The sequence below is a fragment of the Triticum aestivum genome, chromosome 4B (genome assembly GCF_018294505.1).
Source record: "Triticum aestivum cultivar Chinese Spring chromosome 4B, IWGSC CS RefSeq v2.1, whole genome shotgun sequence".
Classification (NCBI taxonomy): Eukaryota; Viridiplantae; Streptophyta; class Magnoliopsida; order Poales; family Poaceae; genus Triticum; species Triticum aestivum.
In genome coordinates, this window is record NC_057804.1 from 402,458,968 (window position 1) to 402,466,526 (window position 7,559).

General features: G+C 40.0%; 1 long non-coding RNA gene across 1 annotated transcript; it reads left to right on the forward strand.

Moving 5' to 3' along the window:
• The first annotated feature begins 6,215 nt into the window (after positions 1 to 6,215).
• LOC123092361 (uncharacterized) lies at positions 6,216 to 7,058 on the forward strand. Its single transcript, XR_006444500.1, has 2 exons — positions 6,216 to 6,659; positions 6,792 to 7,058. It is a non-coding gene; the product is annotated as an uncharacterized lncRNA (long non-coding RNA).
• The last annotated feature ends 501 nt before the right edge of the window (positions 7,059 to 7,559 follow it).

Genomic DNA, 7,559 nt, shown 5'->3' on the forward strand with positions numbered 1-7,559 from the left:
CAGAGATCATGGCGGGCGGTCCCAAGCGATGGCTAGCGGTGTGGTCGAGTGACTGTAGGAGTGGTCGCTGAGCGGCCGACAATGGAGTCGCCCGACGCAGACCCGGGATTTGGCGGTGTGGCGAGGTGAAATTTCACTGAGCGGTACACCATGATTTTTGGTCGGATGGATAGGTCACACTGGTGCAGTGTGGCTCAGAGGTTGTCTGACAGACTACAACAATTCTTTTTTGCTTTTGCAACTCTCTGAAAACCATTTCTCCTTGATCAGACTACAATTTATGTTTTTGCCCTTCATTCGAGACGACGGGTCACACGGCATCCATGTGTGGGAAGTAAACAAGATCCAGTTAGTGTTCTACAGCCCAAGGTAATTGACTACAACTGATGGACAGTGAGAGTAGTAGTGAGATAATCTTACTGACCTGGGAAAGGAAATTGACCCAGATGGCATGAAACTCACAGCTAAATAAATATGTAGAGACTGATTTCTGATATTCACCTAGCCAAGACCCATATATGGGTCTTTGGTAACAAAATATGGGTGCCTACCCATACTCTTTATTCCCCATGCATATATAGGTGTGAGCTAGTTTTTGAGCAAAATACCAATAATGATAGTTTTGGGTATTGGCTCAATTTTTGGGTGCTATTAGAGATCGAAAGTGCCATTGTAGAGCTCAAAAGCTTGGTATGAACAGCAAAATTCAACAAATTAAAAGTGAAATTGATTTTTTTACAAAAATAGTTTTTCTTCATAGGTGGAAATTTTCATGATTAAATGATATTTTTGAATATGTGGGCAAAAAATCAGTGCTCCAAAATACTTTTAAAAAGGACATCAATATCTCCCGAATGTTCGGTAGGAGGAAGCCATCCTCTCCAACAAAAACGCTTGATAGGAATGGGTGCTGGGAGCGGACTCGAACGACCACCTAGGAGCTGAGTGGCCCTGGGGCTTTTTCAGCGGGAACAAGAGCAGGACAGTTTGGGCCACAAAAAAGGTCCAGTTTTACTGTGATGATACAAAAAAAACTTAAAAAGTAGTGGATAGACCTGACTTTAAATTACTAATTGGATAAAGACACAGAAAAAGTTGATGTCAGGTGTGATTGATCATAAGTTTGCCAAAAATAAAAATGACATATATGAAAATTTACAACTGCTATTCACACATAAGTAGGTCCGCCATATCTTAAACACACAAGGACATTAACAAAATACCATGTTAGAACGTAAATTTTCGTTGTGTTTTGAGGAGATGATCCAAAAGAACAGAAAATATTGTGAAAAAAAGTGTCATGATAATAAATAATAAGATACATTCGCCATTGTAGAGAACAAAAAAATTGTGCCATGCATTGTGTAGTAGAAAGTGCCATGGTACATAGAGTATGTATGCCATGGCACATAAAGTAGGTTTGCCATGAGTACAAAAACCTAAACTTGCCATAGGTTGTAAAGTTATTTTGCCATGGCTGTAACCTACATTTGCCGTGGACTATAGACTAAATTTGACATAAGTTGTGAAGTTCAATTTACGTGGGTATGAGTAAAAATTTGCCATGTGCTATAAAGTAAACTTGACATTGGATATTGTGCATATTATTGTGGTGGTAAATGAATGTAAATTTCCATGGCAATATAGGATGTATAGTATGTTTGCCATGGTAATGTATTTTAAGGCAAAAAATTGCCATGGATGTAAAGTATTTTGCCATGGCAAAAAATAAAAAGTGAACTTGCCATGCTCCATAAAAATGTTTGTCATGAGCGATAAAAGTAAAAATGGCCATGTATGTGAAATTAAAATTGTCATGTCGATAAAGGTAAATTTGCCATGGTAATAAAAAAATTATGTTTGCCATGAAAAAAATAAAGTAACAATGTCAGGGCAATAAAAATTAAATTACCATGCTAAAAAGTAAAAAAAAGACAAAAAGTTGCCATGGATGTAAAGTATTTTTTGCATGGCAAAAAATAAAAAGGGAACTTGCCATGCTTCATCAAAATGTAAATTTGTCAAGAGCGATAAACGTAAAAAAATGCCATGTATGTGAAATTAAAATTGCCATGGCGATAAGGGTAAATTTGTCATGGCAAAAAAAGTTAAGTTTGCCATGAACAAAATAAAAAAAAGTAAAAAAATTGACATGGCAAGAATAAAGAAAAAAATAAATTTACCATGTGAAAAGATCGAGAAGAGGGGTCTAGAGAGGGGTGATTAGACACTCAACAAGTAAAAGTGACAATTTTTAAGTTCTTCAAGTTAAGGTGGAGTTTTAGCACAAGTTTAAGCATTCACCGTACATTTCAAGCAAGCATGCCAAGAGTCTATGCAGCGGAAAGAGTAAAGCATGCTAATTGCAAGAAAGTAAAGGGATGGGATTGGAGTGTGTAAACGCAATGAAGACACAGAGATTTTTGGCGTGGTTCCGGTAGGTGGTGCTATCGTAAATCCACGTTGATAGAGACTTCAACCCACAAAGGGTAACAATTGCGCGAGTCCACGGAGGGCTCCACCCACGAAGGGTCTACGAAGAAGCAACCTTGTCTATCCCACCATGACCATCGCCCATGAAGGACTTGCATCACTCGGGTAGTTCTTCACGAAGTAGGCGATCTTCTTGCCCTTACAAACTTCTTGGTTCAACTCCACAACTTGACGGAGGCTCCCAAGCGACACCTAACCAATCTAGGAGACACCACTCTTCAGAAGGTAATAAATGATGTGTTGATGATGAACTCCTTGCTCTTGTGCTTCAAATGATAGTCTCCCCAACACTCAACTCTCTCTCACAGATTTGGATATGGTGGAAAGATGATTTGAGTGGAAAGCAACTTGGGGAAGGTGATACGTCTCCAACGTATCTATAATTTTTTATGTATTCATGCCATGTTTATAATATTTTTACATGCTTTTGGTATGATTTGGTTAGAACTAACCCGGATTGACGTTGTTTTCAGCAGAACTACCATGGTATTATTTTTGTGCAGAAATTAAAGTTCTCGGAATGTGCTGAAAATCAACTGAGGTTTTTTCTGGAAAGAATATAAAAAATACTGGAACAAAAAGTTATCACAAAGGAGTCCCATGGGGCCCACGAGGGTAGGGGCGCGCCCCTGTGCCTCGTGGACTCCTCGAGGGGCCCCCTAACTTGTTCTTGACGCCAAACCCTCCTATAAATATCCAAACCTCCAGAAAATAACCTAGATCGGGAGTTCCGCCGCCGCAAGCCTCTGTAGCCACCAAAAACCTCTCGAGAGCCCGTTCCGGCACCCTGCCGGAGGGGGAATCCATCACCGATGGCCATCTTCATCATCCCGGTGCTCTCCATGACGAGGAGGGAGTAGTTCACCCTCGGGGTATGTACCAGTAGCTATGTGTTTGATCTCTCTCTCTCTCGTGTTCTTAATATGGCACGATCTTGATGTATCATGAGCTTTGCTATTATAGTTGGATCTTATGATGTTTCTCCCCCTCTACCTTCTTGTAATGGATTGAGTTTCCCTTTGAAGTTATCTTATCGTATTGAGTCTTTAAGGATTTGAGAACACTTGATGTATGTCTTGCATGTGCTTATCTGTGGTGACAATGGGATATCACGTGATCTACTTGATGTATGTTTTGGTGATCAACTTGCGGGTTCAGTGACCTTGTGAACTTATGCATAGGGTTTGGCACACGTTTTCCTCTTGACTCTCCGGTAGAAACTTTGGGGCACTCTTTGAAGTTCTTTGTGTTGGTTTGAATAGATGAATATGAGATTGTGTGATGCATATCGTACAATCATACCCACGGATACTTGAGGTTACATTGGAGTATCTAGGTGACATTAGGGTTTTGGTTGATGTGTGTCTTAAGGTGTTATTTCACTATGAACTCTAGGGTTGTTTGTGACACTTATAGGAATAGCCCAATGGATTGATCGGAAAGAATAACTTTGAGGTGGTTTCGTACCCTACAGCAATCTCTTCGTTTGTTCACCGCTATTAGTGACTTTGGAGTGACTCTTTGTTGCATGTTGAGGGATAGTTATATGATCCAATTATGTTATTATTGTTGAGAGAACTTCCACTAGTGAAAGTATGAACCCTAGGCCTTGTTTCCAAGCATTGCAATACCATTTTCGCTCACTTTTACTACTTGCTACCTTGCTGTTTTTATATTTTCAGATTACAAAAACCTATATCTACCATCCATATTGCACTTGTATCACCATCTCTTCGCCGAACTAGTGCACCTATGCAATTTACCATTGTATTGGGTGTGTTGGGGACACAAGAGACTCTTTGTTATTTGGTTGCAGGGTTGTTTGAGAGAGACCATCTTCATCCTACGCCTCCCACGGATTGATAAACCTTAGGTCATCCATTTGAGGGAAATTTGCTAATGTCCTACAAACCTCTGCACTTGTAGGCCCAACAACGTCTACAAGAAGAAGGTTGTGTAGTAGACATCAAGCTATTTTTTGGCGTCGTTGCCGGGGAGGTTAGTGCTTGAAGGTATATCTTTAGATCTTGCAATTGAATCTTTTAGTTTCTTGTTTTATCTCTAGTTTAGTATATAAAATAAAACTACAAAAAAATGGAATTGAGGGTGCCTCATATGCTTCATCTTTTGAATGTCTTTCGTGAAAATGATGGAAAGGAAGATTGTGCCAAAGTGTTAGAAAAAGAATGCATTAAAATGTTTGGCATAAAATATGTGAATGATGAGCATGATTGCAATGTTGTTAGTATGAATTGCTTGAATATCTATGATGCTAATGATATGCAAAGCTACAAGCTTGGGGTTGCTATGTTTGACGAATATGATATTTTTTTGTCCCCCAAGTTTTGATGACCAATTTATTTTGATGATAGCATGCCTCCTATTTATGATGATTATGTTGATGAAAGTGGGTTTGGAAGAGTTTCAACTTTAGGAAGTAATGATCCCACTATTTTGGAGGGTGTTGAATCTTATTGTGATAATTATGAAAGTGGATTTGGAGAGGTCGTGACTTTATTTAGTGATGAATTCACTATTTTAGAAGAGGTTCCAATTAATTATGAGAATAAAGTTCCTATCTATGATGATTATTGTGATGACATGTATGCTATAAAGAATAATGATAACCATGAAACTTGTCATCTTGATTTTAATTTTCAATTGGATTATGCCTCACATGATAGTTATTTTGTTGAGTTTGCTCCCACTACTATTCATGAGAAGAAATTTGCTTATGTGGAGAGTAATACAATTTCTATGCTTGTGCATCATGAAAAAAATGCTTTATGTGATAGTTATATTGTTTAATTCATTCATGATGCTACTGAAAATTATTATGAGAAAGGAGTATATGCTTGTAGGAGTTGCAATAATATCAAGTTTCCTCTCTATGTATTGAAAGTTTTGAAGTTATGCTTGTTTTGTCTTCGGTCTTCCTATGATAGTTGATTCTTGTTCCCATAAGTTGTTTGCTCACAAGATCCCTAGGCATAGAAAGTGGGTTATACTTAAATGTGCTAGTCATATGCTTCATGATGCTCCCGTTATGTTTCAATTCTTATCTTTTATGTGAGCATCATTGAAATCATCATGGGCATTAAAGAAAAGCGCTTGTTGGGAGACAACCCAATATTTACCCCTACTGTTTTTGTGTGTCCACATGATTATGCTACTGTAGCAATCATGTTTATAGCTTTTGTTTCAATAAAGTGCCAAGTAGAACCTTTGGGAAGACTCAGGTGAAAGTTAATGCGATCTTGCTATAAAAAACATAAACTTTGCGCTCACGAGATTAGCTGATTTTTTTACAGAAGAGCGATTTTAAGTTGATTCTTTTTGCAGAAGATTAATAGACAAATTCCTCATGCCCACCAATTTATTTCCGAATTTTTGGAGTTACAGAAGTATTCGAGAGTTACAGATTACTACAGACTGGTCTGTTTTTGGCATTCTGTTTTCTATGTGTTGTTTGCTTATTAAGGACAGTATAACCGCACCCAATCCGAGTCCTCTCACGCTATCAGCGATTTTGGCTGTTAGTTTCGCGTTGGAACCATTTCTGATCGTTAGATCGTCATTTCGTTGCCAGTTTACTACGACTTGGGCCATCTGTCCTAATGGGCTGCTACTCCGGGGACTTTTTTCAAGACCTGTGGTTAATTGGGCTGCTATTGAAGCCCAGCCCGTTGGATGACTGGATGTCTCAGGGGGTTCACGGCACGCACATTCCCCACCTCCTCTCATGGTCACGCCCCCAAATCCTCCCGATCTGATTGCCGCCGCCGCCACAAGGGAGAGAGGTGACGGCAACAACAATGGCGGGCGAACTCCTTCTTTTCAATGGTTCCACCCTCTCTCACGGTAGTCCCTCGCAAACTCTATCGCCAGCGGTGGCAGCGGCGTCGAATGGTGACAACCAGGAGTCCAAGATGAAGCGGGCGGCGGTGGCAGCGACGGAGAACCATCACCCTCCCAGTGACGCGATCAGCGCCATGGCAATTTCCTAGCCACCCTTGCACGACCATGAACCCGAGCGGAAGGGCCATCTCAACTTGCCAGCTCGCCTGGCCGGCATCCGTAGGTGAGAGGTCATCCAAATTTGGACGTCGTGCCTCCTCCGGTCCTCCCTCCATGCCGGTTGTTCCTTCCTCTGCAACAACACACAGGTACTCTATCACCCTAATCACCGCAGCAGCGGCCAATAATACCTATCACTCGTCATTCGTGAGGATATGATTTTCTTCCTTGATTCGATTTGATTTCCATGGGTTGGTAATTGTGTTCCTGCGGTTTAACAGGACGTCACATGGATTGATTCATTGGCTGGGACGAGAACCAAGACAAGATACGCTACTGCAAAATCAACATGGAGTTTGCCCTCTGAATGACATGTGTTCTGGAACTAATGATTTCCTGATTCTATTGCTATGTAGTGCGTGTGTACTCATTAATCAACCCCGTAGGAGTAGGTTGTCAGAAAGAAAAGAAAATGCCTTCAGGTTTGCTTCTATAATTTTGACACTATAATTTTTCTACATCTATGAACGTTAAATTAAGCTTCTCCACATAGTATTCTTCTCCCTGCATAGGAGCGGGTTGTCAAAAAGAAGAAAATGCCTTCAAGTTTGCCTCTTAAATCCAATTATTCATCTATAAGTTTTAGGACAGATAGATTGGCACTATTCTTTTGAACATCTATGAAAGTTAAGTTTAGCTTCTCCACCTAATATTCTTCTCCCTGCAATCAGATTTTTATATATATGCGGCACTGAATTTGTAGGCGAGCAAAGTCATATACCCGAGAAAGATAAAAGGCTAGGTTTATTCACGGTGCATGATAGCAACATGGACTCGTCTCATGTTTTGCTAGGCTCTGAACAATGTAAATACTATTATTGGGTTAATACTGATTGGGAAGGTACACATCTCAGTTTCTCAAGTAGCATACTTCGGTTTTCATTTTGGCGTGGTGCTAACATAAAACATAATTTTCTTAAAAGTACTCCACCAACCTCCGTGCTACCATCGACCACATCTAGGTACTTCTATCTTTTCTCATGATCTGA